Source organism: Pteropus alecto, unplaced genomic scaffold (genome assembly GCF_000325575.1).
Source record: "Pteropus alecto unplaced genomic scaffold, ASM32557v1 scaffold67, whole genome shotgun sequence".
NCBI classification, from domain to species: domain Eukaryota; kingdom Metazoa; phylum Chordata; class Mammalia; order Chiroptera; family Pteropodidae; genus Pteropus; species Pteropus alecto.
The window spans coordinates 3152969-3173601 of NW_006441061.1; the positions used below are offsets into that span (position 1 = coordinate 3152969).

At 47.5% G+C, this 20633-nt stretch overlaps 1 protein-coding gene across 1 annotated transcript in view; it reads left to right on the top strand.

Moving 5' to 3' along the window:
* The first annotated feature begins 5193 nt into the window (after window positions 1–5193).
* Window positions 5194–20633, top strand: part of RALGPS1 (Ral GEF with PH domain and SH3 binding motif 1) — a 229692-nt gene continuing 214252 nt past the window's right edge. Inside the window, exon 1 of the mRNA XM_025051195.1 lies at window positions 5194–5785. The gene's annotated coding sequence lies outside the window, so the exon portion shown is untranslated. The remainder of the gene's footprint in view (window positions 5786–20633) is intronic.

A 20633-nucleotide genomic window follows, 5' to 3' on the forward strand; every position in this document is an offset into this window, starting at 1 on the left:
CTGATTTGCTCACCATCGGGTCCTCAGTGCCTGGCAGGTGGCGTCTGGCCTGTAGTAGGTGCTCCATAAATGTTTGCTGAATGAACAAATGAAGTGAGCGCCCAGGGACTGCTTTGAAGTCATAAAACGAAAAGGCTGTTGGATCTGAGGTACCTTCATTATAAAATATTCCAACACTTTACAGAGTCTCTTGACACCTGTTTTTTCATCCTCTTATTGATTCTGCACGGGAGGGGGACAGGCTTTGAAGTGCAGAGGAGAAAATGGAAGTTCAGAGAGGTTAAAAAAACTGCCCAAGATGTAGCTATGGGAGAAGAGCTTCTCGGGTTCCTTTTCTCACAGCCCAGGCTGCCTCAGGGTGGTTTCTGAGCACAATGGAGGAGTCCCAGGAGAGACGAGGAAACAGGTTCATTGAAAAAGGGGATTTGTCATAGTTCTCATAGTTTTAGTTATTTTAATTTCCTGATCATTGAATTGGAGGAATCGAGTTCAATTTGGAGCGACGGGTGAAGGGCCGGTTCATTCTAGGGACGGGGACACCTTGTCTTTCTTGTAAATGATGAAAGTGCAGTGATCACTGATGCATGTGCCGATGGGCTGATAGGTAAGATTAGGATTTGTTCTTGATGGGGAGCTTTTTGATAAGATTAGCAGTTACTTGCTGATTGATATACAGCATTCTTTTGCTGTTTTCGAAAGATGCTGATTGCCTCCGTCAGCTTATTTCTCTACTTTATCTCTGGGTACAGCAGCCACTGGACTCTTTTGCAGTGAGCACTGCTGTGGCCTTTGTGCTCACCAGATGGAGTGTTAGTCCATCCCGAAGGTTAGAGATCACTGAGTCCACTCTTCCCACTTTCCAGATGAGAGTGGGGACTTTGCCAAGGTTTCATACTCGGGTGTCCTGATTCCCCACCTAGCAAAACCCATGGACTTTAGCACATCCATTTGCATATTACAGTTTCTCAACAACTGTCTGCAGCTCATGTAACATGGCTCAGAGACCACGTCCCCGAAGAAGCATTTCTCTCTGATGAAATCCTCTGCTTCAGGGTCCTTCGTTGAATCTGCAGGGCGACTGCGTGGGAGGAGGAACTAAGACCTGCCTTCAGGCACAGCTCTGATGTCCGGCGATGGTGGCTGGCTGAGAAGAGGCAGTGCCTCTGGTGGTCTGTTAGCAACACATGTTGGGGGCTTCATTATGATATTCGGGGGCTTCTTCAGGACTGAGAGAGTTTTGGAACTTAGTTTTATTGACATAGCCAGTATACTTGTGGAACAGAGAGAGCAGCCTGGTATTACAGAGTGATCACTGGATATGAAGCCAGAAAGCCAGGTGTGCCATTTGCTTTGGCACCTGCTTTCCAAGTAAACAGGAACATACCCGGTGTGTGCACCTCCTTTCTTCAGTAGGAAAGCCCCAGCTTTAAACTTTGAGGTTGCTTTGTGAGGGTTGAGTCAGAGTAAAGTGAGCTGGATAATATTAAAGTATTGTACATTAATCAAAGGCAGCCTTCTTCCTTGTTCCTCCGTTTTCCAGACCTGCCTGCCAGTCCATCTGTCCATCCATCCGTCCATCCATCTCTTCATCCATTTATCAATCCAGTTCTTATTCAGGGCCTGCTGAGCGCCAGCACTATGCTGAGTGTGGGGCCACAGTAGAGGAAAAAGACAAGTCTGGTCCTTGCTATCTTTTAGCTTATGGTCTAGTAGCAAAGTTAAATGAGAACAATATAAGTATGTAAAAATTCCAGCGATGATGTCGGCTACAAAAGAGGAGTACAAGGTACTGAGAGACCGTAAATGAGATGGTTTCGCCTGGCTAGGAGGGTCGGAGACAGACTCCCAGGGGAAGATGAGTTGGAGTTAGACAGCTGAAGAGGTGGCAGCTGTATCCGTCATGGTCCCAGCTGGGCCAAGGGTATGGAGAATTCAAGAAGTAACAGCAAGCTGGTGTGGTTGGTGCACCGAGCACAGAGGCGACACTAATATACATGTTCACGCCCTGGTGGTCACGGCATTGTTCTCCTCCCCTGTGCTGGAAATCCCGACAAATTCTGCAGTTGCTGACTCTTTTTCAAATCTCCCATCTATCAGCAGAGCATCATCACTGAAACCTGCCGTGGCTTCCAAGATAGCAGTTGGCCTTATTTTTATTGCTTTAAAGATTGCTTCCGTTTCTTCTCAAGGGGATGGAAGAACACCATGATCTCATTAGCGGTTTTCATTCACGAAGTAAACATTTACTGAGCGTGTAACTGGCCTGACTCCTTGTCCTCAGGAGCCCACGGACCTGACAGATAGGAGTAAATAAATGATGATGACATCACGTTAGGGGTGATAAGTGGTGGGAATGGAAGCTCGTGGAACTGAATCAGACTCACAGGCTCTTAAAGACAGACTTTCAGTTTCCCAAGGGAAGAGGAGCGTAGGCCGAGGACACAGACTGTACAGAGCTGCAGGAGAGAGCGTGCTGGGTGACGCTGAGCTCTGTGGTGGTGCCGCGGGGTGAGGCTCGTGGCGAAGGGACGGAGGATGAGCCGAAGGAACTGAGCCTGGAAAAGTGGTTTGGGATTAGAGCTCAGGCGCTTGCAGGCAGTGCTCAGGAGCACAGAGAGGTCTGGTCCCGCTCAGTGGTTCTCGCTCTTTGGAGCGTCAGAATCCTCTATGTGGTTGGGGGAGAGAGGCTGGTCATCTGTGTGTTGAAGAGTTTTCACAGATGGTTCTGATGCCCCCACTGGTCTAGAGAGAGGCTTGGGGTCATCGTCGAGTGGCTGGCCCTGAGGTGGTGGGAGGGGCGTGGGATCGCTCAGGAAGGCTGTGTGTGTGAGCGGGGGCTCCTGGCTGGGCTGCGGTAGCACCAGCATGAGTGGGACACAGTGGACGGTCAGAAGGGGCAAGAGGAGTCAGTGAGGAAGGAGGAAGATGGTGGTGTGAGCTGCCGGTGGTGATGGGGGTCCCCTCTAGCTCCCTCCCTGCGGCCTCTGCCCCCGCCCCCTGAAGCCGAGGGCTCTGCGGCCCCACGTCGGAACTCTTCCTTTCACGGATGTCACAGCCAGCCTTCCTCGAGAGAGGCCGTCGTAGTCACCTTTGCTTCTGTGCGCAGAGGACCCCGAGGGACGCTGTAAACTCTTTAGCCTCCCTAGAACTTTCCAAGCAGCCTGCTCACACCGTCTGTCGGTGGTCCTTGGTGGGGAGGATGTATGTCTAGATCTCAAGAAGGGCAGCTGTCAGAACTGTTGGAGGAAGTTCTGGAAAGGTGAAGCCACTCCCCCTGGATTATCTACCGTGGGAGCCCCGAGACTTGGGAGTGCGCCCGTGGTCCCCCGTGTATCCCGAGCTTCGGTAGCAGGGGAGAGGCTGCTGTAGGATCTCAGAGTTAGAGTACGTGATATAAACCCAGACTTCTGGGGGAGGGAGGATGCTCGTTTGGCAAAAGTGCAAGTCTGTCCCCCTGGTAGCCCTAAGGGCCTGGCTGAGATTAGTTTACCGAACTCAGTTAGGAGCCTTTAATCTGAGACAGCCAGTGGGAAACTGATCTATGATCCAACATGTGTTTTCTAAGTATTACCCTGAACGCAAAGACGGGAGCATGTAGGACAGAGGCAGAGACCCGGTGGCCACTGACCCTGGTGCTGAAAGCCAAGCTGAGGAGTATGAAGAAAGGATCAGGGATAACTCGAGGGAAGCAGCTGTCCTTAATGCCAGGGCCAACCACCCTCGTAAGCCATTTGTTCCTCAGGAAAGGAAAAAGGAAAGGATTATGTGGAGTTGAGAAGCCCCAATACTTAGGCAGAGAGAAGGGAGCAGATGGATAGATGGGAGTATGTGTACCAGAACAGAATGTAAAATGCTGTTCAGCTCTCTTGGGATGGAACATAAAGAAATGGTTCAGAATAGGGGGCAGGCTGAGATGGCTTCAGATCCTCACCCAGGGACTCACTACCATAGCCAGCGAGGGTACTTGTGTTGACTGTGTAATAATTTCTCCTTTGAGAAATTATCTGACCTCTTTGGGCCTCAGATTTCTCACGTTAAATGGGTTTGATAACCATACCCACCTTAGAGAATTATTCTAAGGTGATCTCAGTGGTACATTATATGGGTAAAGTGCTTAGCAAATGTCACAGAGTAATGGTTCAATAAGTGACAGTGATGATGATGACACCATCATCGCCTGAGTACCTCCGCAGATAATCACCACTGGACTGAACTCCACCAGCACAGCAAATGTACAAAATAAAGAACTTCAGCAATAACAGATTCAGCTATGTGAACACCACCAAATGGGAAGAAAGCCAGATCTACTGGTAAAAAGACTTGAGGATAAGCATGGCGATGGAGAAACACAGAAAACATTACCGGATAGAAAATGAAAAAGCACCAGGCCCAGGAACCTTGATCAGAGGAGTTTTATTGGCTGTGAAGATGAGAGGCAGGAAGATTCTGAATCAACACCCGGAGGTGATGAGGACAGAGAAGCACGTTAGCCTTAGTCTTTAGTGATGATGTAGATTTTCATCTCTTCTGCTTTCCTGAGGATTTTGGTGGGCACCAGGAGAGGTTGTTTTGCAAATTATTTACCTAATGTTTATTTATTAACTCCAAAGTCTGATTTTTATGACAAGGCTTGCTACAGAATAGCCTCTTATTAAATGTGTTTTGAAGGAATTAATCAATTTCTGGCCCTTTCCAGAGACGTCTGGACATAGTTAATAGTGACAGTAATGTTGGTAAAGATTTAATGCAGTTCCAATGAGATATTCTGTAAAACTTGATAAAGGAGTGATGTGCATCTGGAAAAATAAATTGGTAAAAAGGTTAAATTTTTTTAAAAGTAATGAAATGGCCATCATTCTTCCAGATTCTTATTCATGTCAGCAAACATTTGAGTTGCCTGCTGTATGTAAAAACAGCGCTTTGTTGTGAGAATATAAAAATGGACATCTGTCGTGATAGATATTCTCATTTAACTCTTATTCCTTTCCTTGTGAGGGACCCATTTCTGTAGGTTGGGGTGTGAGTGACAGAAAAAAAAAATAGCAAAGACATAGATGTGACAGACGTTTCTTATGTGTGAGAAGTCAGGACATAACCAGCTCAGAGTAGGTATGTAGCTTACATGGTCAGAGACCTTCTATCTTGTTCCATCACGAGGTGATCTTGGGACTGGCTCCAAAATCTGAGGTCACTTCATGGCCCGAAGTGGCTGCTGGAACTCTAGTCTTTGCACCTGCATTCCAGCTTTCGAGGGCTACTTTCAATGAATTGCACATGACTCTTTTTTCATCTCATTGGTCTGATTGTGGTCATGTGGCCACACCTAGCAGTAAGGGAAGCTTGGAAATATGATGTGTATTCAGAAAGCCATGCATCCTCCTAAAAACCAGAAATTCTTTTACAGAAGAAGAAGGGGAGGATGGCTGTCGGGGGCCAGCCTCACCATTACTGGCCATGCTTAACAGTTTTATTGGCTGTGGAGCCTCAGTATAGTTGAAGCGGAGCCCAGTATTACATGGATTATAAATGGCCGAACCTTCAAAATTTATCGTAAAGCACTAATTTATTAATCCCATATGGTGCTTGGGTGAAAGCAGGAAAATATATGAATGACCGACAAGCGACTTTGTTGCTAATTACACAGGAAGTTGATTCATGAGACGTGAGGAGTTGCACAGCAGCAAGGGAAGGAATGAGTATTACGTTGTTGGGCATTTGGATTTCAACGCTGAAAAGAATCGATACGCTTAACCACATACTGCAGTGGAGTCTCGACGAGTTTGAGGTAAAGGACAAAAACAGTTAAAGATGGGAAGGTGTGTGCTGACTACAGGGGCGTCTAGGAGACGGGGGTGACGCAGGACTCAGGTAGGCGGGGAATTGCGAGGGAGAACTTTCCCTGTCTTCTTCCTATCTTTTTGTCTGCATAATTCCCGAGTCAGAGACAAAGGCGTGAAGATGAGCATGTGTGTCGGTTTCCCTTCCCCCAGGTCCCACGGGGGTGACACCGTGGGCTCAGGTGGATGCCGCGCTTTCGTATCACAGCTGAGAAACTGTGAGTTTGGGGAGCCTGCAGCTTCATGGCCGGCAGTAAGCAAGCCTGCTCTTTGTCCTTGAGGGAGATGTTGACCCATCATTCAAGGTTGCTCACTGCAAACACAGTCCTGAGAAGTGGCCAGGTCAAGGTGTCAGGACCCCGCATTCTTGGCGTATCCAGTAAGACATGTTGGAGAGCCAGAGACCATGGGGACTGAGTCGCCCGTCAGGTGGTTGGGGGAATTCAGTGGGATAATGCGTGTAGAGTGCGTGCCACAGCATGTGCCAACAGGAAGCTCTCCATCAGTGTTATCCCTTGCAGTGTCTGTGGGCTGTGGGGAGATAGGTCCTGCGAGGACACGGCCAGTTACCACAGCCTTCCCGCCTGGTTTTCAGGGTTTAGACAAGACTGAAGGCCCCGGGATTGACAGGGCGCCTGCAAGACTGGCAGGGAGAAGGAGCTGTCAGTTGCTTGTGTGTAGCTTGTACCTTCTTGCAAACATTTCATACCCAGCATATCCCGGGGGCATGTACTCTTCTGGCTCTTGGAAAATTATTTATACTTCTCTTTTTTCTTATATATAATCACAGGAAGTCTGTTTGTTGAACTTGCTATTTCTGGTTCACTTAATTTGAAATACAGTCTTTCTAAAGAAAGAGGGTATTGCTTGTTTATGCATATATTTAGCAAAATCTTGATATTTAATTTCAGACTATTGAAACTTTATATGATGTATAAGAGTATTATAAAAATGTAGAGCTAAAGGACATTTAAAGATTAGCTCAACTTTCCGGTTTTATAGTAGGAAGCCGAGGCAAGAGAAGTTGTTTACTGGAGTGGTCACAGTTGAACGATGGACATGGTGCTAGCCCTTGGCCCGTCCAAGAACGTTTGACTCTATTAGAGTAAATAGAGAGGCGACCAAAGGGAGTCCATCCACACTATTTTTGGGTAGATATCAGGCCAGGACTCATCTGTCCTCATTTAAGAATGAACAAATAGAAAAACGAAGAGACGACCCACTGAAAAGATCCAGCCGTGTAAAGGGAAATAAACAAAGCGTGCGAGACATAGAGCAAGAGCAGGCTTCGGGAAGAGAGTTCCCAGACCTTTATTCAGTAAACTGAAATAAATTTCAAGCACCCTTCGTTGTCCTCTCAGAGAAGTTATAGATGCTCTGAAAGATGAGATGACGAGGAAAAGGAGCTTGAGGCCTTAAAGAACGTAAGGAAGCAAGTCACGTAATGCCAGCACCTGAAATTCGCGGCACTGCAGAGCGTCAAGGAGCCAGGAGGAGGATAAGCTGCCGATCTCAGAAGGGACAGGAAGGCGATGAAGGTGACCCCAGATGAGGATGATGGGCCAGCTTGGAAACCAGAACAAATGGAAGAGAAGGGATCCTCAATTTTCCTGAGCTGCAGAAGGACCTGAATCTGTAAATTATAAGGGCTCATCGTGAACCAGGCAAAACTAACAAATTAGTTAACACTTAAAACAGTATCCAGGTTGAGTATTTTTTAAACGTCGAGAGTATACCATTAGCATCCAGGCAGAAATAATCTTTAAATCAAAGAAAAAAAATAGGCTGGGCTTGGACTTGGCTACGCATAGGCGCCAGAAGGCAGTGGAGCGGTACCCAAAAGGGTTGTGACCCAAGAATTTTATACTCAGCCAAGTTTTAGTTCACATTTGATAGAAACAGAAATTCATTTCAGTCGCGCAAGAACACACCTCGTGTGTAGCTTTTGCTATAGCCATGCACCATTTCTGGGGGAAGAATCGCTAGAAGGCATCTGAGAGATGAATCAAAATAAAAGGCCACCAATGGGCAAGTCAGAGTCAGAAAGGCTTGGCCGTGGGAGTAGAACCACGCAAGTGTAAAATTATTTCTAAACGATTGTTGCGATTATGATTATGAAATAGAATTCTGATTATAAATGCGAAACGATCACTGAGAGAAGATACATAAAACCATATCAGAAAAGGCAGGAATAGGATTCCTGTTCAAACCGGAGATCATGCACGTGAACACTCTGCACTCCAAAGAGAGCTGTGCAGGTGCGAAGGGTGAGAGATTGACAGCAAGATCCACGACCCCAATACGTCTGGACGTGGGTTTTCCAGTGGATAAAATACAATGTTAAGAGGTTGTTATACATTCCACCTGGGACCACTGGTAGGGTGATTTCTCTGGGTGCCATCTTCTGCAGCTGACCTGCAGAGGGATGCCTGGCACCTTCATTCTGCAGGGTGGCACATTGCTGGTGGGAACGTGAAACAGTGCACTCTTTGGAAAACAACTTAGCAGTTCCTCAAAAAATTGAACGTCATTACTGTATGACCTAACAGTTCTACTCCTAGGTATATACCCAAGAGAACTGAAAATATACTTCTACACAGAAGTTTGTTCCTGCATGTTCATAGCAGTATTATTCATGATAGCCAAAATGGAAACAACCCAAATATCCAGTAATTGATGAAGGGTTAAATAAAATGTGATGTGTCTATATGGTCGAGTGTTATTCAGCCGTAAAAAATGAAGTACTAATTCATGCTACAACATGGATGAGCCTTGAAAACAATAGAAGAAACCAGACCCAAAAGACCCCGTGCTGCACGATTCCGTGTGGAAGTAAATCTATAGAGACAGGAGGTTGGTGGCCGCCAGGGAGGCAGGGAGTGGAGTGAGTGCCGATGGAGCAGGGTTTCCTCCAAGGGTGCTGGAAAGGTTCTGGATAACGGTGCTGGTCACACAGCTTAGTGAGTATGCTAAAAACTGCTGAGTTCTGCAGTTTAAAAGGGCGCATTTAATGGTATGCAAATCATTTCTCAATTTCAAAAACCATTTGTATTACTAAATGTTAATTGTAGAAAATAAGAAAGTATATAGACCAAAAAAAAAAAAAAAAAGCAGCCAGCATACTGTTAATGCTTGATGTCTATCTGGACTTCCATGTGTCTGTCTCAGAGTCGGGGTGATAGATCATTTTATTCCTTCTTGCCTGTCGCGAGTGCAGTGTTGGGATCAGCATAGTGCGCAAGCCCGTTCTGCTGCGGCCTCTTGTTGGGGTGTTCCTGCTGGAAACACTATTTTCTACAAGTGGAAACTGCGCTTTTTTTTGGAGTCAGAAGACCTGGGTCCCTGCTCTGACTTACCTTAGGTTTGTGAGTTTGAGCGATGCACTTAATTTCACTGTCCTCATCTTTAAAGGTGTTTGTAATACTTTGAGACGTCTTACCCACCAGAATGGCTAAAATGAAAAAAAAAAAAAAAAAAGACCGTATCAAGTGCTGGTGAGGATGTGGAGCAGCCAGAACTGTCATACCCTGCTGGCGGAGTGTCAGTTGGTTTAGCCTCATTTGGAAAACTGGCATCAGCTACCGAAGCTGGACATACACTTACTGTGTGACCTGGCAGATCCCCTGCTAGGTATCAGCCCAGCAGAAAGGCATACCCGTGTGTGCCGGGGGCACGCTCAGGCATGGTCACTGCGGCGCCGACTGCAGTGGAGACGATGGACAGATACAGGGCAGCTCCCTCAGTGGAAGAAAGCCGTCGTCAGGAAGAGTCAATGACAATCAGGGCGAGTTTCACAGACACGATGTCCACCGAGATGCAAATGATTACGTACAGTGTGACTGCATTCATGCGAAGTTCAAACAGAACTACGCTGAGCCGGTACAGCAGAGGCGCCCTGGGGAGGCGGGCGGTGACAGAAGCGGCACCGTAGGTTTCCGGGGCTGCCAGTGCTGTCTCCGTGTGCGTGCGGTCACATGGGTGTGTTCACTTCGTGAGAATTCTCTGACCTCTCACTTATATTGCATATACACATATTTCACTTCCATAAAAAAATTGCTGAAAACACTGAAAAAAAGGAAGCGTGTAAGTCACGTTGCTCTCACTAAAACTATTAATGACAACAAAAGTTGCTGTATTATTGATGAATAAAATAAAATATGTTAACATTTATTTTATCTTTCTTTGATCATTTGTACTTTTTTATAATGTGACTACCATATCGGTACATTAAAACATATTTACAAATAAATATATGTAAGAGATTCTTGCTTAATTTTTTTTCAACTATCGGTAGTGAAGGATCTAAAGGTTTGGTGAGCTGTGGCTCAAGGTCGTAACAGAAGGGGGCACCCCAAGCAGAGGCCTGGCTTTGAGGAGCAGGTGGCCAGGGGGGTGCACTTCAAGCGGTCCAGTCAGCGTCCTGTGCTTGAGTTGGTTTCCTTGTCGCTGGAGCATGAAGTGTGGGACAGAGTGGTGGCGGTGAAGCTGGGCATGTATCCAAAACATAGTGGGAAAGGAGAGTAGCCACCAAAGAAGCTCGTTGATTTCAGTGATTTTAGGACAGGCTTTGCTACCTGGCTTTGCTACTGATGATATCAAATATCGATCTATGAGAAAAGTATTTGACATTTCAAAGAACAGGTTGAAATCAGATCTCGTAGCACTGTGGTTCGTCTGACCTTGCTGAGCTTTGGAAATCAGGTCTTAAGCATATGGAACCTTGATGGAAGTCGAGTTGTTCCCCTGCTTTTACAGCTGCTGCTCTTTGGAGAAGATGTGCTGGGGGCGTTTATCCTCTTGGCCTGAGATCACGAAGCGTAATGTTTATTTCCGGTAAGTCGGTTCACTGACTTTAGTGAAATGTCCCCTCGTGAGCAGAGGGCCATGGTATGGGCACCCAAAGGCACACGCTGGTACAGGGTTGCAGAGAAACCTTGTACCGAACAGAGCCTGCTGGGCTGACGAGCTGCCGTGTGACTTTGGGGACCTCAGGCATCCTCCGCGAGCCACACACACAGAGGGCGTTTCGAGGGCTCCTTGCTACATTAAGCTCTGGGGTTTTCTCTGCGGTTCTTGTATCGACCATTTATTCTTTTCTTTCTCTCTCTACCTCCTCCTGTGCAAAACCTCTTGTTGCTACCATGTCATGCTGTCACCTTTTTGCTCTCATTGGTCAGACAGAAGACAGATACTCTGTGTCTGCCTCTCCAGCAGCTAGGGTTACTTGGGGAACCTTTCTCTCAACATCAGGCCCCTGTCCGTCCCCACAGGCCCCTCTCCTCTCTTCACTTTGGCTGCCCTTGCTACTGACCCTTCATCAGAAAGGGCCACCTCATTGTGTAGGTTACACTTGGCCATAGGAGGACGGGGCGAAGGAATACAAAGATGAATGAACTGATTATTGTCTTCAAGAGACTATAATCTACTGGTCAAAAAACCCTCCGCCACCTCCTCCCTTCCCGCCTGCCGTTCTTGCTCCCTGAGATTCTGCCCTCCCCATTTGGCACCTCTTCTAAGAATGCTTTTCTGCATTCCCCAGCTCTCTGGAGCTCTCCTTCCTTTAAACTTCCATGACACTTGTCGTAACCTCCGCTCGAGGCCCAGGCCACGTTCTGCGTCACGTCCTGCTTTTTGACGCCCCCCTTACCTATTGTCTTATCTCCTTGACTAGACATTAAGGCAAGAGCTGTGCCCTGCTCATTATTGTATCCTGTGCAGTGCCTTGCTTAAAACCTTTTACACAATGAATATTACTAGACTGAAAGCAACACGGAATCTCCATGGCTCCCAGCATCCATCCCACCTGTGGCCATGGCCCTTGGGTCTTGAGATAACGTAAAAAGTATGAGGAGAGGCAGAGAATGTTTGCCTAGAAGAATAGTAGAAGATTCTAGTCAGGTAGGAGCAGTCACAAAAATGTTAAGAGCTGAAATACTGCAGTATTTTTCAGATTCTTCTGGTAGCCTTACCCTCTGTCGACGCAGTATCACAAAAGAGGCAGAAGGTGAAGTTTCTGGTGCTGTCTTGCCAGGGGTCCAGTCTTCCTTGATTCTGTGTGATTAACTACAGTCCAAGTGATTCATATAGTGCTAAGAAGAAGCAAGTTCCCCAAAACTTCATTATCAGTGGGGTTGGTTCCCCTAAGGAGGAAGCTGGAAACAACTGTTGGTTTAATGGTAAGCGCGTGCAAGAAAACTGAAACTCAGATAAGGAATTTTCCTGAGGTCGCATAGCAGGTAAGGAGCCAGGTTGAGGTTTGACTGCAGGTCAGTCTCGTTCCTCTCCGCTGCCTGTGCTTTTGATCTGATTAGAACTGGGTTCCACGAGAGGGAGTGAGGCTGCCTCCTCACTGCCTGAGCCCGCAGAGGGACTGCCTGATCTTGCTGATCCCACGGGACCTGTGCAGAATCGCTCCCAGTCCATGCAGCTGCGAGAGGACTGCCTGTCCCCTGTCATCGCCAGGGGACCAAAAGGCAAAGGATCTGTGCCCCACTTCTCAGCGGGAAGATCACAGTTTGCCAGCCCATTTCACTTGGGTCCCCTTGAACAAAGGCCGTGTGGCCATCCAGGGCCGCTTATTATAGCTGTAGAAGCTCCAGCAGTCTGCCATCAGCGGGACGTGAGAACCTTCATCCTCCCACAGGCAAAGGCAAATGACGGCACATTCGCAGGGACTTGGCTGTAGGAGGGACAGAAGCCAGGCTTCACATTCGGAGCGGTGGCTCCTTTGAGTTACGATTAATGGAGATGATGCCTAAGAACTTTAGTGACAAGGAGAAAACTTCCAAAGGGACAAGATTAAAGTGTACCAGAAGTATTCCGGAACTAAAAACCATGGCTCTTGAATTTAAAAATCAGTAGAACTGAAATGAATGGTTTGGAAGATCAAATAGAAGAAATGCCTCACAATCCAGAAGAGTAACAAAAAGAAATGGAAATAATGGATTAAAATGCGAGGCACTCGGAGAGCTCATCCAGGAGACCTGGCATGGGAATAATGGGAGTTCCAGAAGGAGAAAAAGGAATACTTGGAGGGGTATTAGAAAAATAATAGAGGAAAATTTAACTGAATTGAAGAAAGATTTGATTCTTTAGATGCACGATTCATTTAGCTCATACGAAGACCAACACTTCAGACCTAATTTTCTAGTAAAATCCCTAAGCTTCAAGAAGAAAGAGAAAACTCTTAAAATTTTGTAGGAAAAAAGAACAGGTTGTTTTCAAAGGAAAGAGAATTAGACTGTCACTGGGCTTTGCCTGTGCAGCCCTGGAGCCTGCAAGACGGTGGGCCGCTGTCTCCTGACCGTCGGAGGGAGGGGGCTGCAGTCCTCTGTGTACCCGGCCACGGTGTCACTCACGGGTCATTGCAGAAGAAAGACATTTCAGACATGTGAGGACATAAAACACACATTACCTATTAAATGTACCTGAGGAAAACACCCAGCGAAGTTCTCTGACCGAAGGACAGTAAAGCAGAGCAGAGATGTTGGGACCAGGGACGTGAAGAGTTCAGGAGGCGGGAGCAGTGGACTTCTGGTGTAAACGGTTTAATCTCAGTGGATGTTGCTGCTGCGAGTTGGAATTTTTATCGTGCGTTAAATTAGTAATAATTTTTTGCAACAGAGAAGGAACTACTGTATGGGAAAACATATAGGCCGAAAATAAAAATTACAAACCATCTCTATGAAACGTAAGGCTTTAGCAGAAAGGATGGGAGAGCGGGGAAGTAAGTGTCCCACCTTTAGGTCATGTGTTTGTGTTACAGAAAGAGAAATAAAGGTTCACTTTTGACTTTCGGGGACCAAAAGGTGTGTTATTTAGGACTAGATTTGGTTGCACATAGTAGATTACCCCTGAATAACAGTGGCTTAGACATATAAGGGTCATATCCTCTCATGAAAAAGGAAAGAGGTGGGCGGTCTGTGGTCGGTGTGATGGAATCAAAGTCATCATGGACCCAGGTTCCTTGTATTTTGCCGCCATCCGTAGCACATTGCCTCCTGATTATAAATGGCTCCTTGAGCTCCAGTCATCATATCTGCATTCCAGAAGCCGGAAAGAAAAAGGAGGAAAGAAGGGCGTGTCCTTTATCTTTCAGACACTTCTCAAAAGTCTCACATGGCACTAACATTAAATCTCACCGAGCAGAGCTTAGCCACACTGAGCTGCAAGGGAGCACAGCGGCACACTTCGCGGAGTCTCTCCTGCAGAAATAAAGCACTATTGCAAAAGTCATACAAAGCTGTTTCTTGTACCACCATTTGTAGTGGCGAAAAGGTGGAAGGAATGGTAGCAACCATTGGTGACACGTTACGTAACTACTAAAAAAGAGCCAGCTCTCTATACTTGGATGAGAGAAGGCCACAATATATTGTCAGGTTTAGAAACAAATTGCAGAATAACATCTCTAGCAGGGGTTGCAAACTGGTGGCCCACAGTGACAGATAATATGGGGTGCCAGGCACAGTGCTAAGTGCTCTAAATTATTCTCTTCTTGCATGGACTTACAAGATAGGTACTACTGGATCACCTTTTTTAGAGGAGGAATTCGAAGCACGGAGACTAAATAACTTTCTTAGAGTCACCCAGCTGTCAGACACTGGGCCCAGGATGTGACCAGGGCACCGAAATCTGAACTCTTGTCAACTCTGCTACCCTGCCCAAGGATCGCCATCTAATCTCCCCCGTGGATGCTTTGGATGGCCAGTTGAATGCTTTAAAAATGTTCACAATGGAAGGCTTTAAGTGGTGTAGTTAGTCATAGGCTCCGTCTGTCATTCTATTATGCATGCAACTTCACTAGTGACATGATCTTCCTGGGCTCCGGAGGCATTGGAAGGTATGACCTCGGTCTCTGGTGTGAATCCCGCTTGGTTATATGCATTTGTATTGCTTGGCAGAAAGGCTTGGAGGAAAACCCTCCTGGCTGCTCACTGTGGTTCCCTTGGTGGGTGGAAGAGGGCTGGCGTTGGGCGAAAGGTGGGTTGATGGCTTTTTATTTGTGCACCCACCCTATTGCATTTGGCTAATAGCAATAAGGATATGTTGCTTTTGCAGTTTAAACAGATGGTCCAATAAAATATAATTTTAAAATAATTAAATATCAAGAAACAACCCAGATCAGTAACTACACCTTCTTTTCTGTTATTTGTTTCTTTTAAGATTGTCTTTATAAATGTCACTGTTGAAGCAAGGAGACTTAAAGTTTCCTTTTGGTAAGACAAAGATTTAGTCTGTCGTTGTGTTAACATCTGATTCCTTTCCACTTTTGGGCACCTCATTCTTGAACCTAAACATGAGTAGACAGCAGCACCTGCCCACGTGATCAGGAGAGAGACTCTGCCCCATCGTAACCTCAGAGTTGGGTATGGGAAGCAAGTGGAGTGAGGCCAGCTCCTGACGCTGTTTGCATGACCCTCTCACTGGACATCTTGGAGAGGCAGCTGAGTGTGGCCACAGCTGTGGCAAGTCCAGGCAGGAAGGTGAACTCAATGCATGACAAATACAGTGAGTGTTATGGAGAAGTCTGCTCCAAAAGCCAGAAGGAGAAGGATGTGACATAGGGTCACGGAAGGGTTCCCAGAGGAAGTGAAATCTACAGCGAGACTGGAAAAGAGAGTGGAAGAGAAGGGAAGAGATGAACCAGTCCCTGTTTACACCTGGCTGTGAGAGACAGCAGGGCGGCTGGGGCCACCAGTGTTCTCCAGGAGTGATGCTTCGGTACCTGTTTGGTACCTGTTCTAGTCTGCACATCTCTTCTTCCTTGGCCGGAAGCCACTTCCAAGGGCCCTGATGGGGGAGGGGCTGACAGAGGGACTGCACACTCCCATCACAGGACACGCTGTCCCGAAGGCAGGGCCTGGGATTCTTAGTGGATTGGGTGCCTCTAAGCCCCCTTCCTCCCCTCACACCCAGCTTCCCTTTACCACCTTGTCTCCTGGGCTTCCACTGTGAGGGCCGTGGCCCTGACCTCTTGGGAGTGGAGGGAGAGAGGAAGCAAATGCAAAGCCAGCGTAGGGTGGGATCTTCAGATGGGGCGATTTCTGACTGGGTGCGTGGAAAGGAGGGAGCCCAGGAAGGGATCTGCGCTGGAGGGATTGTTAAGTCAAGTCTCACCCGCTTTTAGCTGAAGCCTTCTGGGGTGGCCACTTCCTCCCATGTCCTGCTTGAGATGAACCTGAACCTGAGCCCATTGTTGCTCCTTCCCTCCCCCTCCTCCCCACCCCAGGCCTGCAGGGGTGTTTGCACCTGCCAGAGTGCCTCTCTCCTTGAAGTCCTTGAGCCTTTTTTTTTTTTTTTGCAGAATTAGGTGGCTGGGGCGCTGATAGGGTGGTGTAAGCTTGGCCCTTTCCATAGCGGTTTAAGGGAGTAGTCATTTGTTTTTATTGGGAACGCATCAGACTGCACTGGGTGCTGTGTTGGAAAAGGGGTAGAATAACATTTGAGCTCTTACCCTGTGCTGGGCGCTGTGATCAACACTTATTCCACAGAGGTGGCCTCCATTCAGGGACTTAAGACATATAAAGTACTTGGACAGGTGTCTGGCACCCACCAGTACTCCTGAGTGCCTGCTGAGGCTGTTAGGTGACGCTCCCAGGAGGTGAGGACAGACCTGTATCCCCAGGGTTTGGATTCTGAAACGGCAAGACACTTTCAGGATTCAAACCCAGAACTCTGGACTTCCACGTCCCAGCTTTCTGAGGGTGCATGAGGTAGGCGTGACTCACCTTGTGTGGTTCCTGGTCTAGCAGGGAGAACAGCGGTTCCCTGTCAGAGTGACAGATGCTACAGCGAGCTGAGCAGAGGGCACTCTGAGGAGCAGCACTTGGTGCAGACTGGGGACCTGACGGACGGAGGCGAGGGGCTGAGTATTCCAGGCAGAGTCCTCAGTGTGGTCAGTGTCGCTTCCCGGTCACTCATGGGTACGCCTCAGTCACCTTGGGGCTTTGGCCAGGAGGCACTCGTTTAGTGGTCTGTGCACATGCTCAGTTAGTGATTAATCATTTGAGGGCAGGGCTGCGGCTGCTTGTCCCAGCCAGACTCCTGGGACCTCATCCCCCAGGCAGCCCCATTGGGGAAGACACCTTCTCTTCCCAGCACCGTATGACTCGAGGTCCCGCCCCTCCGTGAACCCTAGCCTTTTTGAGGACTCATGTGCACACGGCCTGGGTCATAGATCTGTGTTGCTTAGCCACCTCTCACTCCACTTCTGTCCCTTGCGAGAGTACCTTCAGCTGTCCCGTTGGACTGACGGCTCCGTTGCAGTTACCCATCGAGAAATGACGCGTCATGATGAAACCGTGATTGACCGTCTAAGCTAAGTGACCCCCACCGCACCGTGGCCTGCCACCCCAGACAACCAAACCGTGTGTGTCTGCGCGTTTCCCTTCCAGTGCCTGTCCCCGGGGCACGTGGGTGTGATACAGTCATGCGTCCTGCCTCCTTTGCTTCCTTTTCTCAGTAGGGAAGGAGATTGAGCAGTTAGGAAGTGGCCACCAGGTGGCGCTACAGCACCGGGCATCCGACTCCAAACTCCTACGTCTGTAACACCTGGTGGTGAGCCATCCTTGAAGAGCTGCTCTGTGGAAGTTCATTTTCAGTTTTCTCCCTAAATGCTGTGCTGTTCATAAACATTGTCCATCATAATTTAAAAGAAATTGAGAAGACGAGTACAAATAGTAGAGAGTAAAAGTGCTGTACAATGACGCTCTAAACTGTCAAATGGATATCCTGCACTTCTATGTGTGTTCCCATGTGAGCATAAATATTTAAAAACGTTCAAACGTCACTTTCTCAGTGAGGCCTTTTAAAATTCACCGCACACTCCCTTTATGGTCGTAACCCGCCCTCCCCCCACTCGCCTGTCCTCTCCCTCCTCTGCGTTTTTCTCTGGTGCTTGTCACCGGCCGACACACGATATATTTTACTAAACATTTTATCTTTTGATCCCCCAACTAGCGTTACTGGGGGACTTCTGGCTTCTTTACTGCTCTATGCCCAGTATCTAGAACAGTGCCTGACACATACTAGACTTTTAGTAGATACTTTGCATGAATGAATGAATGAATATGTCCTGAATTTGTGGACATCGTTGTCTGTAAAAAAAAAAAAAAGGATGATCTGCCTCATCCTTTTAAGCCCAGTACTGCTTAGTGTCCCCTGGAATGGGTGCCCTCTGGCTGCCTGTGCTTGAGCACGTGGGCGTGGCTTCCCAGTGTTTCCTTGCCTTTTTGTAAACGGTGTTGCGGTCAGTGAACTTCGTGGATCATACTCTCTGGTTGTCTGTCTGATGATTTCCTTGCTTTGCTCAGACTCTGGCCTTAGTGCTTTACAAACAGCATCTCATGTGATCCTCCTGCCATACAGCTCACACCTGTGAGAGGTACTGCTCTTCGCTTCTGTGTTTACAGGTGACAAGCCCCACCCGAGGCCGCACGCCTGCCGAGAGTAGAGCCACAGCTTTTGGGGTGGGGGGAATTCTTTCTGTGTTAAAGATATTACTTTATCATCCTTTTCCCAAATCCTCTTTCCCCAGCTTATTGTCTTTCATCTTTTTCATAATGTCTTTTCCTAATCAGGAGTTTTAATTTTTAGTATAATTTAGTATATGTCTGCCAATAGTTTCCTTTCTTTTCAGGCTTTTGTATCACCCTAGAGAGGACTTCTTCACTCCAAGATTGTAAAACAATGATTTGTGTTTCCTCTAGTATCTTTATGGAAATTTTTTTTGTTTAAATCTTTAATCCATCGAAAACTTATTCTTATACATAATATTGGGTAAGGTTTTAAACAAATCCCCCCTCAAGCGAATAGTAAATCCTTCCATCAACATTTGTTTAATGACCCATTCTTCCCCACTGTTTGAGATGCCATCTTGAGCAGACGTTAATTCTCGCATGTACTTGATCCTATGTTCTGGACCGTGTTCTGTCCTGCTGATCTGCTCACCGCTTTCATGCGGCTTCCTGGCAGGATAGGTCCCTTCTCATTAGACTTCTTTTTTCAAAACTTCTTAGCAATTTTTTTACCTGTTCTCCCAGATGTAATTTTAAATCAATTTGTTGAATTCCAGAATGAACCCCCTTAAGATTTAGAGTGAACTTACATTTTACATATTGATAATTGGGGGAGAATCAATGTCTTTACAGTATCGTCTGCTTATTAAGAGAAGTAAAATTTCTCTCCTTTGATTTTAAACCCTCTTTTTTGTATTTTAGTGAAATTGCATAATTTGCTTCAAATGATCTCCATACATTTGTTTTAAAGTTTATTTCTGGACATTTTTTCCTTTGGTTGGTAGTCTCCTCTGCCATTTTCTAGCCGGTTTTTGTTGGGAGAGAGGAAACAGTGGAGTCCATGGCCGGATGTCTAACATTCATAGCTTTCTCCTCGGTCCGTACAGCTCGGTCCAATTCCATTTGTTTCAGATCGTCTAGGAATTCTTAATTTCTGGCTCGTCGATGTCATCCTTCCTTGTATTTCAAGACTGCAACAGATTTCTCATTTGGCTTACTTTTTATTTCTTTGGTCATTTCAACAAGATTTGAAGAGAGAAAGGCAAAATGTGTAGACCCAGTTTATCTTCCCGAAACCAAAATCCGGTTCTTACTTCGATGTCAAAATGTCATTTTCTCCGTGCCCTTTCGATGGCTCCACCCACCCATCACCCCCCGCAGTGCTCTCCATGGGGTGTGGAATGAGGCTTGAAGACAGCGTGGAGCTAGGGATGTTTCTGTAAATGTTGGCTCCAACCCCACGGGGCCACGCCCCTGATTCCCAGCGGGCTGGGCTGCCCGGGCTGCTGCCCAGACTGCTGTCACACCCCCTCTCCAGCCAGACCTTGCCCACCCGTCTTACCCCCGCCCCAGACAACCTTCCTGTTTCGATGGGACGTGCTAGGCTGTGCACGATGAGTCACGAGTCAGTGGTATTTGTCAGGAGGGTCCAAAACTGTGGGTGTCTCTTCTGCCAACCTGCTGCTCACCTCTAGGTCTCCGAAGTACCTGATCAGAAAAGGGACAGCAGCAAAGGAGAATTACGAGCTGGCCCAGGGCCTCGCACCCCAATATAGGCCTCTCTGGTCAGAGCTGCTTGAAGTGAGTGATAGGCTCACAGCCCAAGGGGCCCTCCCACACCCCCTGAGCTTGATCCGTGTCTTGGGCCCTTTCCTTCCTCCGGCCAGCAGCAGTGTCCAGGGACGTGCCGGCCAGGCGGGCACACGTAGGGGTGCCCGTGGGAGTCAGAGACGCTCGAACTGCAGCTGGGCCCTGTTTGCCTCTGGCCCTCATGCAGCAGTGGGGAGAAAGGAGGGCCTTGATCAGCTGTGTGACCTCTCGGTCCTCAGGGATGCCCCTGGCACATGTGGCCCGGTCAGTGACCTGGACTGTTACTAGTCAGACAAATTAAGTCCTCTGCCCTTGGCAAGGACTAGGAGGGCGAGAGGGGGCTCCTGGCCCTCACAGTCTCCTGTCTCCTTCCTTTGTCCACCCCAGACGGTACATGTTTGGCCCACATGTCACGAGCATGAAATGATTGAACCTCAACAGCTCAGCTGCGACTCTCGAATAATAGTTTGTGCAGGAAATGACAAACCCCTGGTTTTTAGGGCCGGGTGTGGAGATTGTGTGTGTTGGGGTGGGGAGTGGGTGAGGGTGTGAGGGTATCGAGTCCCATTAAAAATTTTAAACTCTTTTTTGAAATAATTTTAGATTTACAGAGAAGTTGCAAAATAATACAGAACATCCACCTAGCTTACTTGTTAACGGCTTACGTACATCGCACAGTCGTCAAATGAAC